This window comes from Coenobita brevimanus, chromosome 61 (genome assembly GCF_032717465.1).
Source record: "Coenobita brevimanus isolate Jiangsu-jjx chromosome 61, ASM3271746v2, whole genome shotgun sequence".
NCBI classification, from domain to species: domain Eukaryota; kingdom Metazoa; phylum Arthropoda; class Malacostraca; order Decapoda; family Coenobitidae; genus Coenobita; species Coenobita brevimanus.
In genome coordinates, this window is record NC_137014.1 from 36679982 (window position 1) to 36695014 (window position 15033).

A 15033-nucleotide genomic window follows, 5' to 3' on the forward strand; every position below is an offset into this window, starting at 1 on the left:
CATTCTTTCCTTCATTCTTACCACTTCATTCTGCCTGTGGGTTACTCAACACTGAGTGACAAGCCAAATGGTTTCCTGTACACCAGGGAACCATTTACTACGCAAGGTGGTAACCATATAACCAAATTTTGGCACTTGGTGGTTTGGTGGGTAATTACGGTTCTCCAATCGGATTGAACCAGTGAAGTTTTATATCCAAGGGGTGGTTGGGGTTTATTGCTCACGTAATGCCTCTCGGGGATAAGTGAGGCTGTTCACTCTCATCTTATATGTCAGGACCACCTTGCTTAGCCCCGGTCTCCTATGCTTCTCATGGGGCGGTGTGAGGTTGGGTGGTGACGTGATGTGTGTATTTCTACAATCATGGCAACAACTGGTTTTGAGTTTTGTACTAAGTATTGTTTTAATTACACCAACTGACTTCTGTTGCAATTTAATATTGCTCAAAAGTTGTGTGGGTTAGCTGTCCCTTGCAAGTACAGATGTGGTTGCCCACCTTGGAGGTAAAAAGAGGTCACCCCAATTGGGGACATAACGCATCTTCAGGGTAAATTAGGGTTTAGACCTCATGGGGAGTTAGTCTTTCTGGGGGACATAGCTGAGCCAGAGACAGGGCTAGCCCCCATTGTGGGGTTAAACTGCTTGTGGGTTAGCCCATTTGGGATGTTAGCCCACCTAGGGATGGAGGTAGCTGCTACTAGGGGTTCCAGCACCCCCTTGGAGGGTAAAGGGAGGTGCACATTCTTGGGGCAATAAAGGGATGGGCAGTCCCCTTTGGGGGAAAGGGGGGAACAGCTCTCCTTGAGGAGAAAGAAAGGGAAATAGTCTCCCTTTTTGGGGGAAAAGAGGGGAGCAACTTCTTGGGGGGAAAAGAAGGAGCAGTCCCCCTTTGGATTTAAAAGGGGTGCAGCCCCCCTTTTGGGGGGAAAGAGTAAGGCAGCCCACTCCCTATGGAGGGAAAAGGGGGAACCACCCTTCCTTTAAAAGGAAAAGAGGAAATAGAACCATTTGCATGAGGGAAAGAGAAGGAACAGCCCTCCCTTTAGAGGGAAGAGAGGAAATAGAACCCTTTGTGTGAGGAAAGGGGGGGCATCCCCACTTTGGGAAGGGGGGAAACGGGGTGGCCTTCCCTTCAGGTGGGGGGGAAATCTGAGGGCAGCCCCTTTATTTGAAAGAAAGTTGTTAATGTTGTGGCCCCAGATTGTTATGGATGTGAACCCGGTGGTCTGTAGACTGAAATTAACCCTCTTCAGGAGTCTACCATCCTCTTTTTGGGGATAGGGAGGGAGCAATGAGGCTATTGTATAACAGCAGTGGAGCCATCCGTTTATGTCAGTGCCACCTCATGAAGGCATCGCTGTGCAGCACCATGGTAACCAAGTACCCAAGAAATCTATGGGTGGTGGCATAATGGGTTAAGGTGGTCCAGTTGGATATCGCCTTTAAAGGGTATAAACCCAAGGGTTGATTGAGAGTTTTGCTTTTCATATAATGCCACCTGGGGATGAGTGACGGGTCATCCTTGCCTTAAACATCAGGACTGAATACCTTATTACTGGGCACTATGCTACTAAAGAGTCAATGTAGATTTAATTTCATTTAAAATATACATATATTCTTGTATATGGATAATAAGCAGCTTTCAAACCTCTCAAGGTGCTGGAAACTGATGCCTTCACATGATGGTACTGATATAACACGGCTCACTACCTAAGTATACGAACATACCTCGAGTTCCTCCTTATCCCTGAAAGGAGGAGGATAAGCTGCAGCAGAAGGGCAGATTCAGCTTGCAGTCCATGAAATTCACATTTCAGATGAGGCTGTGACCACAAAAAGAGCTTATTCCTTATATACAGTATATATATATATATATATATATATATATATATATATATATATATATATATATATATATATATATATATATATATATATATATTGCCAATCCTTCACTTTTTATATATATATATATATATGTATATATGTATATATATATATATATAATATATATATATATATATATATATGTATATATGTATATATATATATATATATATATATATATTAAAAAAGGGAAGGATTGGCAACTTGCAAAAATATTTTCCTATAAAGAAATAAAACAGAAGGAAACAATAATTTTTATAGTGTTCAACCTGGCAAAGATTACTAGTGACCTTTACTCATTTACTCAGGTGATGAGCAGGTGTAGTCAGAGTGGATGGTTGATTTAACTAGTAACTAAGGAGACTCATCCTCAAAGCAAGGGCTCATCAGAGTTCATGCATCCATAACTTAGTACGGTATTCAAGTTTTGGGAATAGCTCAGTTCTGTCAGATGAAAACAAACTGACTATAGATGCCTGGATACAATGAAACCCTAGAGGTAGCAGGCAGGTGGAGTTGTTGCTGTTATGGCCCGAGGCTCACCTGAAATGTGAATTAGGTGGACTGGAGGCTTAGGTTATCCTCCTCCTCCTGCGGTTCATCATGCTTCTTTCAGAAAATAGTACAGTTGAGAGACATTTCTTATATCAGACAGCAGAGCAGCTGGGCTGTTTCAGTGCTAACACTTGAAGGCATCCCTGTCCAACCCCATCTCTGGAGGGGGAACTGTATTAAGATTAATTTTTATATTCCTGGACATATTGTGAGTGAAAGTCTTGACCTACAGTCTTTTTACTCTAACATGGCCCAAAATTGCCTTCTCTCCATGTTCATTGTTGAGTTATAGCAATAGATTAACACTAGAATATGGTGCTAGTCATGAAGTGCAATGAACAGGATGTAGAGTCATAGTATTGTCTTTTTCTGCCATATGTGATATAAGTTGCCAAAAGGATGAAAATCTGGGCCAGGTTAAGGAGAAAAGAATATAGCGGGTAGGTGCTGGAATTAAAAGTTTATGTGTTTGAAGTTTTGGTGACTCGTGATCAACTCAGATGTGAACCCAGCAGATTAAGGCTCAAGTTCCCCTTCTGCAGTCCACCATTCTCGTTTTAAGTTGATTTGGGTATTAACTAACTCCATCAGTTCCAAAAATTTCACCAGAGCTGATTCAAATCGTCTGGGAATAGCATGAATAAGAAAAATAAGTAATGGGGGGCTATATGTAACTCCTTCAGATATAAAACTTTCCCATAATGGTCTGGAAATAACATAAATGAAAAATGCCATGGTACTGAAAGGACACTTCCTTCACTTGAGTGACGTATGTGTAATTTTATTCCAGCCACATTCAGACAGGTTAAATCAGCTTTGTAGGCACTCCAAACTGGAAGGGTGAGATACAGCCTTCATTAACTCCATGAGTAGGTCTTTCTGAAGCTGAATAAAATTTTCTGAAGAGAGCATGAGTAACACTGTACACTTCACCTTAACTTTGCCCAGATTACTGACCTTTTGCAGTACAATATCAGAATATGACAATACTGTGGTTCCACAGTCCATATCACTACTTCACGACTAAAATAATGTTTTGGTGTTAACATGTAACAGTTCATCATTCAAGATGGGGAGATGGCAGTGATACTGTAGGCCAAGTTAGAGCAGAATTATATAAATCACTCAAAAGTTGAATAAAGTCTTCTGACGAGAACAAGAATATTGTTATTAGCGTTTTCGTTTTTAAAAGCTCCAACTTGCTTGCATGCGTCGGCCTTGATCACCTAATGGCGGCTCTCCATGCTGCTCGATCTCTAGCAGCTTCCCTGTTGAGTCCCTTATCCCAGAGGTCACACTTTATGACCCCCCCCTTCTTTTTAAGGAATTGTTTTCCCAAGAAAATGAATATCATATTTAGATAAAGCACATCAAAATGAACCCGAAAAAGCTCAGAATATGCCTGGAAGTCTTGACGATTCTTGCCCCCACTGCCACAGATCGTGTTTAGAATTAAAAAAAAAAAAAAAAAAAAAGGTAGAAAAATGTGATGGTTGTTGTTGCAGTGGTGGTGATGGTGGTCGTAATGGTGGTAGTTGTTTGTAGAGGAGCTGGAGGGGAGGGAGGACGTAAGGGGGAGGAAGGAAGCTTTCTTTTCAGGGAGGAGGAAGAGGTGGAGGGGAAAAAGACGAGACATTGGTGGTTGGGGGTGGTGGTAATAGTGAATGGTTGTTGGTTGTAGGGGTGTAGAAGGGAGGGAGGACGTAAGAGGGAGAGGTGGATGGAGGGGAGGGAGGTTGTAAGGGGGGATGGAGGAGAGGGAGGCTGTAAGGGGGAAGGAGGGAGGGGGGATGGAGGGGAGGGAGGATGCAAAGGGGAGGAAGGAAGCGTGCTTTTCAGGGAGGAGGAAGAGGTGGAGGGAAAAGGAAGGAAAGAAGGAAAAGGAAGATAGGGATGGAGGAAAGATAATGTCTGAACGGAGAGAAACGGTGACAACAGGTGGTGATGGTGGTAGTAATGGTAGATGGTTGTGCTTGTGGTGTGGTAGTAATGGTGGATGTTTGTGCGTGTGGTGATGGTTGTGCTTGTGGTGATTGTAGGTGGTTGTGGTTGTGGTGATGGTATGTGGTTGTGGTGATGATAGGTGGTTGTGGTGATGGTAGGTGGTTGTGGTGGTGATGGTAGGTGGTTGTGGTGGTGATGGTAGGTGGTTGTGGTGGTGGTAATGATAGGTGGTTGTGATGATGGTGGTGGTAATGGTGGTAGGTTGTGGTGGCGGTAATTTGTAGTGGGGATAAAAGGGAGGACGTAAGGGGGGATAGAGGGAGGGGGAGGAAGGAAGCGTGCTTTTCTGGGAGGAGGAAGAGGTGGAGGGGAAGAGGGAAGGAGAAAGACAAGGAGGGGAAAGGAAGGAAGGAGAGAAAGATAGGGGTGGAGGAAAGAAGGGGTGTGGAGGGAGGGATGTGATGGAAACAGGTAGTGGTGGTAATGGTGGATGATTGTGATGGTAGTTGTGGTGGTGGTTGTGGTAATGGTGGTGGTGGTTAGTGGTAGCAGGTCATGGTGGTTGATGGTGGCTGGCGGTGGTGATAGTGGTAATGATAGTAGCTGGTGATGGTGGTGGTGGTAGTGGTAATGATAGTAGCTGGTGGTGGTGGTGGTGGTAGTGGTAATGACAGTAGCTGGTAGTGGTGGTTGGTGGTACAGTAGTTAGTGGTGGTGGTAATGGTGGAAATGCAGTGGTGATAGTCGTGTCTGATCATCGTTATCGTGTAGATAATGTGTCTAAATTATCAAATGTTCTAGGAAGCCAGAGAGATTGGACAAACGAGTGGGGGAAGGAAGAAGGGGGAATGAGAGAGAGGGCGGAGGGGAGGGAGGGCAGAGAGGACGTAAGGAGGAGGAAGGGGTGGCTGGGATGGAGGAAATGTACTTTTAAGAAGGAAGAAGAGGTGGAAAAACAAGGAGGAGGGAGAGAGAGAGACACGTGGAGGAAAGACGGACTGTGAAGGGAGGGAGATGGTGGAGTGGAAGGGGGGAGAACTATGGGGGGGGGGGAGGAAAGACTGTGGGGCTGGGTGGAATGGAATCGGCCGGCCGGCTTTTGGTCAGTTTGACTTGATCAGTGAGTGGTGAAAGCTGTACGATTTTGGTAAGACATTTTTCCTTTATCTTCCAGTTCACTGCTTTGATGATGATATTGATTTTAATTTGTATTGTAAATACTGCTGAATATTTTTAAAGCTTACTCATAATTAAAATCACAATAAGGCAGGATAATGGAACTGTGTGTGTGGACTTTGTGGTGTGTGTGTGTGTGTGTGTGTGTAATTTTGGTGTTTGTTTATGGGTAATTTACGTTTATAGTTTTTAGTGTGATGGCATTTAAGGACTTTCTGTTTCAGGTGTGTGAACTGGGGAGAGGGTAGCCTGATAGTGTAGAAAAGACTGACATGGAGGCAAATTAATTTGTGGGCACCTTTCTGGCATCGAGGCATTTAGATGTAGAGGACTACCTCAGCTACCATCACCACAGCTGCCACAAGTACCACAGGCACAACAATCACTTTGGAAGGGACATATAATTGGATAATAATTTGGTGAGTATGGCAAGTTTATATTATTATTATTATTATTATTATTATTAATGAGTGACAAGGCAAATGGTTTCCTGTACCCAGGAAACCATTTACTACGCTGGGTGGTAACTATATAGCCAAATTTTGGCACCTGGTGGTTTAATGGGTAATTATTGCACTCCAGTCGGATTGAGCTGGTGAAGGTTTATATCCAAGGGATAGTTGGGGTTGATTGCTCATGTAATGCCAGTCAGGGATGAGTGAGGCTGGTCATTCTCGTTTTAAATGTCGAGACCAACTGCCTAGCCCTGGACTCCTACGCTCCTCATGGGGCAATGTAGGATTGGATGATGGATGGATGGATGGATTATTATTATTATTATTATTATTATTATTATTATTATTATTATTTTATGCTTGGTACTTCCACATGGCCTTTTTAGAGGGGTTAGGTATATTAAACTTCACAACTCAATTCTAAAAATCATTTGGTATAGCAAGCTTCTCAACTGAAAAAACTCATTAACCCTTTTGTTAGTTTATTGCCAAGTGTAGCTAGATTGGGAGGGTGATCTTGACTAATAACCAAGGAGACTTATTCCATATTCATGACAAAAACTCTTCATAAAGATCCCTAGTCCCTTTTCAGTTACTGTGGCCAAGTGTAGGCAGATTGGAAAGGTAATTTTGACTAGTAATTAAGGAGACTCCCTTAACTAAGGCTCAGATTCCTTGCAGCAACCTCGCAAAGATCCATCACTCCTTTTTAGTTGATGGCCAAGTGTAATTAATTTGAAGAGTAACCAAGGAGACTTATGGCCAGGGCCCTTTGTAAAAATCCGTAGCCTCTATGTAGTTTGTTGGTCAGGTGTAGTCAGATTGGGAGGGTAATTTTGGCTAGTAACATGGACTCATACCTTAACTAAGGTTAAATATTCATGCAACAACCTTAAGATTCCTTACGTCTTTTCAGTCAGCTGGTGGCTAAGTGTAGTCAGAGTGGGAGGTAATTTTGACCAATAACTAGACTCATTTCTTACTCATGACCAGGGCTTGTGATATTCATAATTAATTTTCACTATTGCCAAGCATAGACAGATTGTAAGGGTAATTTTGACTATTTACCAAGGAGACTCATTCTTTACTCATGACCAATTCTTTGTAAAGATCCCAAGCCCCTTTACAATTAATTCATGGCCAAGTGTAGTCAGACTGGGAGTGCAGTTTTAACTAGTAAGCAAGGAGACATTCACAATAACTTTCCCCAGATTTTCATTCTTTTGTAAATTATTTCACACAGCTTACTGGCAAAAAGACACTGGTATAGCTCGTAGTCTATAGGCTATTTATCCCTGAGCACTTCGTGACTAGCCTCATTTTCTAGTATTAATCTGATATTACAATTTAGCATTCAAGATAGAGATGGCATTTTAGGCCAAGTTAGAATAAAAGCAGTCCAGTAACCAGGGACTCTGTCATATCACTTCATGAATTGCCTCATATTTTAGTACAGTAGTTGAAAATCAGAATAGAAGCCAAGGAGACTCATTCCTACCTCGTAACTGTGGCTTATTAAATGCAACCGCATCTTCATAGTTTTTGTGGGAGTGACCACTTCAGAAAAACTGGCATAGATCTAAAAATGATAACTCACCTCTTTGAATACTTAGCTGCAACAAAAATTTATTAGAACATGATGCTATGCTCTTTTTTTTTTTTTTTTTTTTTTTTTTTTGTTTAAAATATCAGCATCTTTAATTTTTTGTTACAATAAATGAACACATAGAATGTTGCTGGTTATGAAATGCTGTGGACAGGATAGTCTGTAGCATTATCTTGTTCTGCCCCTATAGTACGTGAAGTGGACTGCATAAAGCAAATCTACTGTATATCAAGTAGGTACAGTAGTAGTGTTATTTAGTGTATAAATTGTCAACTCTAAATAATTTGTACTATATTTCTAATTTCATGGCAGCGGCGTTCCAATGGTGGCCATGGGTGTGAACAGAGTATCAAGATGGCCAGGTTCCAGGGAAAGGGCAGCCTGATTATGGTTCAAGAGGCGCAGTGGGAAACTACCTGGAGAACTCAAGTAGCGGAGAGTCAAACTTGGAGGAAGTGATAAGAAATCTGTTCTGATAAGTATAGTCTCTCTCTCTCTCTCTCTCTCTCTCTCTCTCTCTCTCTCTCTCTCTCTCTCTCTCTCTCTCTCTCTCTCTCATGTATGGTTTCCTGTCTGTTAGTATAGTAAGGTAGTCAGGTAATTATGAAGGCTGAATTGACTAAGCACACTCACCCCTACATTATAACCAAGGATGAGATGGAGGGATGGAGTGGAGAGATATGGGAGAAGGGGTGTAAGTGAGGGATGGAGTGGAGATATGAGAGTGGGGGATGTGAGATGGAGGGAGGGCATCCAAATGGCAGGGGACAGGGCAGGATAGAGGCAGTTTTTTTGTAGCCATCCGTATGGACTTAAGGTTTCTGGCAGTAAATTAGATAACTGAATTTCAAGCAAGCACACAGTATTAATGTGGGAGTGTTAGCTCTGTCCAGTGAAAATATATACAGTAGTAACCAAGGAGACGCATTCTTACCACCATAACTATAGTTCATGAAAAAATGTGTTGTATATACCATGTAGCTAGTTTGATTAGGTGCTAGTTCATTATTCCTTCCTTTCTACTGCCAGTGACAAGATCCATCCACTGAAAGGCATCTTGCAGTGGATGGATCTCGACTTTGTTCAGTTCTTGTTTGGAAAGATTTTTGTTTTAACTGTTCTAGCTTTCTCATGTAATCCAATCTTTGAAATAGCCTCTAGAATTACTTCAATAGATATAGATATACTGTAGATAGATAGATAAAGCACACGGAGTATAGTGGATTATCTTTAGGTGTATTAGCGGTGTTTACAGGTTGTCTTGTTTAAAAATTTGTCCATTATCATCATGATCATTGTTGTCGTTTAGTGGGTTAAGGTACCATTGGCTGATGTTTTAATTTGTTAGGTGGTTGTGTTTTACTGTATTTACTGTAGATGCCTGGTGATCCAGTGGGTAAGATGGTCCAGGTAGATGCGCTTTTGAATATAATAAAATCTTTTTACCTCTGGCGAAGCTGACATGTCCAAGAAGTTCTCTTTCTCTCTCTCTCTCTCTCTCTCTCTCTCCAAGAAAAGTTTAAATATCTGCTCTTGGAATGCGCTGAATGATTTTCTTATGAAGTACAAAGTTACTTAGAAATTTTGTTGATTTAACATGTTAGTTGTTACCTATGCTGCCTATTAGGTGCTTTTCAGTTTTGTCTACAAGGAGGCATTGTGGCGACTTATGAAATACAAAGTTGCCCATCTTGGAATTTTTAGTTGATTTGATATGTCAGTTCTTGTATCAGCTGATTACTAAGTAGTTATCAGTTTTGGATGTGAGGAGGCATTTGTATAAAAGTTTCACATTGTGAGTATCAAAGAAAAACTTTTAAAAATTGGCTGCAGTAGTTTTGCTGCAGGGCTGTGCAGATAGTCTCTTCTTGTTTAGACATGGAATTTAAACTTCTGACCATGTGTTTAGATAATCCAGTTGGCAGGTGTTTTATGTGTGTGCTGGTGTGCGTTTAGTTTAGGTGTTTAGATTCGGTTGTAAGTGTTTAGATTAGGTTAGTGTTCGTGTGCCAGGTGCCTAAGCAACCACCGCTTAGTATTTCAGTTTGGGAGTGGTTTAGTTGCATCAGATGAAAACAAAGCAGCTAATGCGTTTTTTGTATTTAAAGGAGGCAAGATGACTTCTGACAAGATATATGAAGATATCAAGACAGCAAGATCAAGCCGGCTGTGTAAAGAAAAATGCCATTCATTCCCAAGATAGGTAATGTGTTAAAACTGGCGCTTTCTTTTTGCTTTAACTTGGCCTGAAATACCCATCCTAGCAATGAAAAGTGCCGTGATAATGGTTTAACTTTGACCTAAAATTATTTTGCTAGTCAGGAAGAAGTGCTGTGAGAAGGGTTTAACTTTGGCCTAAATTACCATCTTTGAATCTTAAGGATTTAGCTATGACTGTAGATTAAAATTAGTGATGCTAGTCATGAATAAGTGCAGTGGGAAGGATGTAGAGCCAATGCTGTTTTTGTTTTTGGTATTGAACTAAGTGGTGTAAGCTGTGAAAGGATAAATCTTGGCCAGGTTAAAGTGAAAGAACTGTAGTTGTGTATACAGAAAGTCCTCGTTTGTGCTAGTCATCAAGTGCTGTTGACAGTGTTCATTTGATTTAAAAAAAATCCAAGTAGTTTACTTTTGTCCCCATGCTCGTTTATATGCTAGTTATGAAGCAGTGCTGAATTTTTTTGTTCCCAGGCTTATCTGAACGTGACCATAGTGGTTTGCTGGCTGAATTTGCCCTTATCCTGTAGTCCACCATTATCCTTTGTAGGAGGATAGGGAAGTATATGACTAGTAACCATACAGACCCTTGTAGTTCACCATCCTTGGGGAGGATAAGGAAGGGAATTGAGGGGTATTTTATTTAATGGGATTGTGAATTGAGGGACTAGCTGTTGTTGATCAACCCTAGTTTGTCTAGCCAAGCAGACCCATCAACCACAGGCAAGTAACAACCCCTTGCAGGGCCACCCCACTAAGTGAACCGATGTTCCCTTATGGTCAACAGTGCCCTGCAGCAGTTAGGTGTGGGGAATAGTGTGGAGCTTTGGTTCCTGGATGGATGCTGCATTTGCATCTCCATGCAGTTAACATGGACACCACAGTAGGCTCCACATCACCCTATATCAGGTTATATGGTTACCACCCAGCATTGTAACTGTTTTTTTGGGGGTTGCAGGAAACCACTAGGCTCGTCACCAGGTGTAGAACCACCCAAAGTGTGAAGAAGAGAAATAAAAAGAGACAGGAAGGAAAGGGAGAAGTAGAGAGGGAGGACAAACGGAACAATGAGTTGAAGTAAGCAGTATCACAGTGCAACCTCGATTATTCGAACCTCGAAAGTTTGGAAGCCTCCAAAGTTGGACTGTCATACTTTATGAGTTCTGTAATTTTTATTTCCCAATATCAGCTCACCAATACCCCAGGACACTAGCATCTAAATTGCCAGCTACACTTATCCGATACTAATGACCTGCTCACCTTAGTATAGAGCATCTTGTTGTTCATTAAAAATTTCCTTTCCTCCTTGTGGTTCAGTGTTCTTTGATTCAGTTTACCATATTCAGTTTTCACTGTAAATATGGCTTCAAAAAGGTGTCTAGCTTTTCCGGTTTGTGCAGTGCTGAAAAAAAAGTATTCAACATAACAGTGCATAGCCGCGTTTTCGTAACCTTGAAAGTCAAGATATTTTAACTAATGATATAACATATTTACTATCGAGGCACAAGTAGTGTGTGTGTGTGCCAACTGAAACTAGAGTAAATAACTTATTGGAGGTATTCTCAAAGATGGTGGTGGTTTTATACATGAAAGTATATGACAAGGTTTTTAAGTTCTCTATAGAGTGATATTATTGTAAATATTCCTTAACCATGCAACACCAAGGAACACCACTTGTCAAATGTCAACTGATTTTACTCACTTTTGACATGAAGATTATTGTTCCTAGGCAGCAGTCTCATAATATAATTATTTTAGATGATTTGCATCACTGTTAAACCACTGTGCAATCTATTTGAGTAGGTATTAACTTCCATCTTCTTCCACGCTTGCACGGTGTGCACACGTATTGCATCACTGTTTGAAAATTCAATATTTAATTGCAATAAGTGTACATCATCATAAAATAAATAATAAAATTAACTAAGCAATCGGTGAGCAATGCACAACACATGAAAAAAGTAGCATCACACTACGTTGGTCAGACTGTAATAAAAACAATCAGCTGATCACTTGCTACACAACGCATGGTGGTAGCCTATATTTTTCAATAGCCAGACATCATACCCGTAAAGGATGGCCGTTTGACTTTGGGTTTGTTTTATAGGGAGGGGTACTAACTAGCCCTCCGCCAACCCACTTTGTGCCGTGTAGGAAACACGAATGGGTTGGTTATATGGGTTGCTACCCAGCTTTGTAAATAGTTTCCAGGCTTACAGGGACCCATTAGGCTTGTCACTAAATGTAAAGCCACCTGAAAAGGAAAGAAGAGTAAGAAGAAGTGACAGGAAAAATAGAAATAGGAAGAGAGGAGGGCAGACATAGAAATAATGATAGCGGTGAGGGAAGAAGAGGTAGCACTACAAGTGAGTTGCTGAAAGAGGTAAACATTAATGTACAATAGTGTAGTTTTTACATAGATAAATGAATGCAAGGTTGTCCCTTACAACTTACTGGTGGATGTTAATTATGAATACAACCGTAAAACATTTTAGAACAAGGGCACTTACACAAGATGAGGAAAGAGAACTGTGAAAGAAAAATGCTTCATGGTTTGTAGCGATTATTGTTTTGGTGATTATTACCTTGAGTTCAGAGATTAGATAAATTGTAGTGTTAACACTGGAAAATAGGATCCCTTAAGCCAGCCAGTTAGGCCAAACTACAGTGCTTGTCAAAAGCATATCTTAGACCATGAGAATTAAGACAGCCACAGAAATGCTTTATTAAAAGTTCAAAATTTTCAAAAGTTCAAATAGTTTGGACACAAGCACCTCAAATTTTAGAGGTTGCACTGTGTATAAAGTGAGTAGATGATCAGTCACCTGCCACATGAGGGACTAGTAACCAAGGAGACTCATGACAGCAAGTCTCCTGTACCTGAACGGTATAGTCTATTGCTATACCAAATTGATAAGACTAGTAACCCAAGGAGACTGTGCCACCTCTTGAAGGCAACCTTCTCCATTGTCTGTTAAATTTAATTGTTACAGCATGATTTCAAACCTGAAAGATCCCTCTTCCCTTTTGTCTCAGTTGATGGCAGTGTGTAGTCAGATTGGAGGGTTGATATGACTAGTAACCGAGGATGATGGCATCTAGGGCTAGTGGCAGTACTGCCAGAGCAGAGGGAATGTGGCCATGTGTGGTATACCTACAGGGGTGTGGGAAGTAACTGCATCTTGATCAGTGTTTGGTAAGAGGGTGCATGAGATGTAGTGGTGTTAGAGTTAGACTGTGGGAAATGCTGATTTGGTGTGCATTGTGTGGGGGAGAGCATATGGAGATTCAGGCATGAAGGGATTGATCTTGCTGGTGAGTTGAGTGTGTGGAGGATTTGTTATTTTGGAGACATGTTATGCACTGGAGTTGGGGCTGGTGTTAGCTCTGTGGCTATTGTCAGGAGTGTTCGGAGGAAGTTCAGAGAACTGTTACCTCCTGACATTGAGAGGGCTCTCTCTCAGTGCTAAGGAATCTTTGTATGTGGCATATGTTAGGAGTATAATGCTGTATGGTAGTGAGACCTGGGCAGTGAAGGAGGAGGAGGTTCGTAGGCTCAAGCATACAGAAATGACAATGATTAGATTCGTATGTAGTGCAACCTTGAATGACAGGCCTTGGGAGGGGTGTTAGGACAGCAGTTGAGGAGTCGAGAAGGATGGAACTTGAATGTATTGATGTAGTGATGAGGAGGGGTAGATTGAGATCGTTTGAACATGTGGAGATGATGGAGGGTGAGAGCTGTGCTTGTCTGGGGTAGAGTTGTGAGAGGCGGATTGAAGAAAGATCTGGGATGAAGTCAAACAGTGAGACCTCAGGGATAAGGGACTGGAGAGTGAGACTGCCAGAGATCAAGTACCGTAGCATGGAGAGTTGCCATTAGATGACCAAGGCCAACTCATGCACGCATGTTGAAGCCTTTTTAAGCAGTAGGAAAGTAAACGAAGTGACGGAGGAGACAGTCATACCTCATAACTAAGGATCATGAAACAATGCAACCCCTCTCCCCCCGTCTTCATTTTTCTTTGTACAGTTCTGTCCATTGAAAAGTGTTCATATGAAGCTTAGTCAGGGTACAAAATTTTCCATTACCAGTTGTATGGGGGGAACACTTAGTTTAGGCCATACCTGTGGCTAAACGAGGACATCTGTATATGCATTGTCTGTATTTGTGGATGTGGGAGCATCTCTTGGCTAGTCAGTCAGACCATTTGATTTTTCAGCAGTTCTTCACTTGTGTAGATTTTAATATATTGCTGCCCTCATGATCCCACATCCATTATTTATCTACTGTATTAATATGTGCTGACCATAAAATATTTTCTTTATTCCAATAAATGAATATTTAATATAAATGTTTTAATATTGTATCTAGTGTACACTTTTTTGCCTTTAAGACGTTTGTAATATGAAAAACAGCTTGAGTTTGACAAGGCAGTTGTAGAATTTCAGATATTTTGGAGGTATTAAAATTAACCTTGCTTTTTATAATCTTATGTCAGTTTTTCCAATGAGTGAAATATTGCTGCAACGTGTAATCAAAATACAAAACATATAACCAAAGAGCTAAAAAAAAAAATCCATGCACCTGGTGCAGACAAAAAATTATTTGAAACTTCTCGACATTTTGCATTAGTGGCACTTAGTGATACAGCGTGCCAGTTTTTATTCCATCTGTCTACAACTGTTGCATGTTTATCTCTGTTGTATGTCAAAGGTCACTGCCCCTTTGAAACGTCTGCTTGCTTCCCTCCACCACTCTGGCTGGTGCGTAGCACCTGTCTGGCAGCAAACTTTCGTCCCATTTCTGTGCAGCTTTCAAATGCAGGAGTTTACATTACTCCCATTCCTTCATGTATGCAAGAGGTCGGCTCTGGAACTGCCTTCCTCGCTTCCTACTGCCTATGACCCTCCAGTCTTTTTAATGCTGTCCAGGCATCTCAAAATGAATGGTTCTTGACTTTGGCACTTAACTTAGTTTTTTGTTGGAGGGAACAGTCTTTCAGGCTTTCTAGCATTTGGTTCCTTCTTCCATGCACAAAATATTTAAATCGTTGTGGGAACAACGGTGCTTAAAAATTATCTGTTGTAGTGTTCATCTGTCGTGTTAGACTTAATCAAAGAGCAGTTGCCTGGGTATGAAATGGCTGGGTAGGCCAGGAACAGCATACTGATTTTATACATATAGTACTT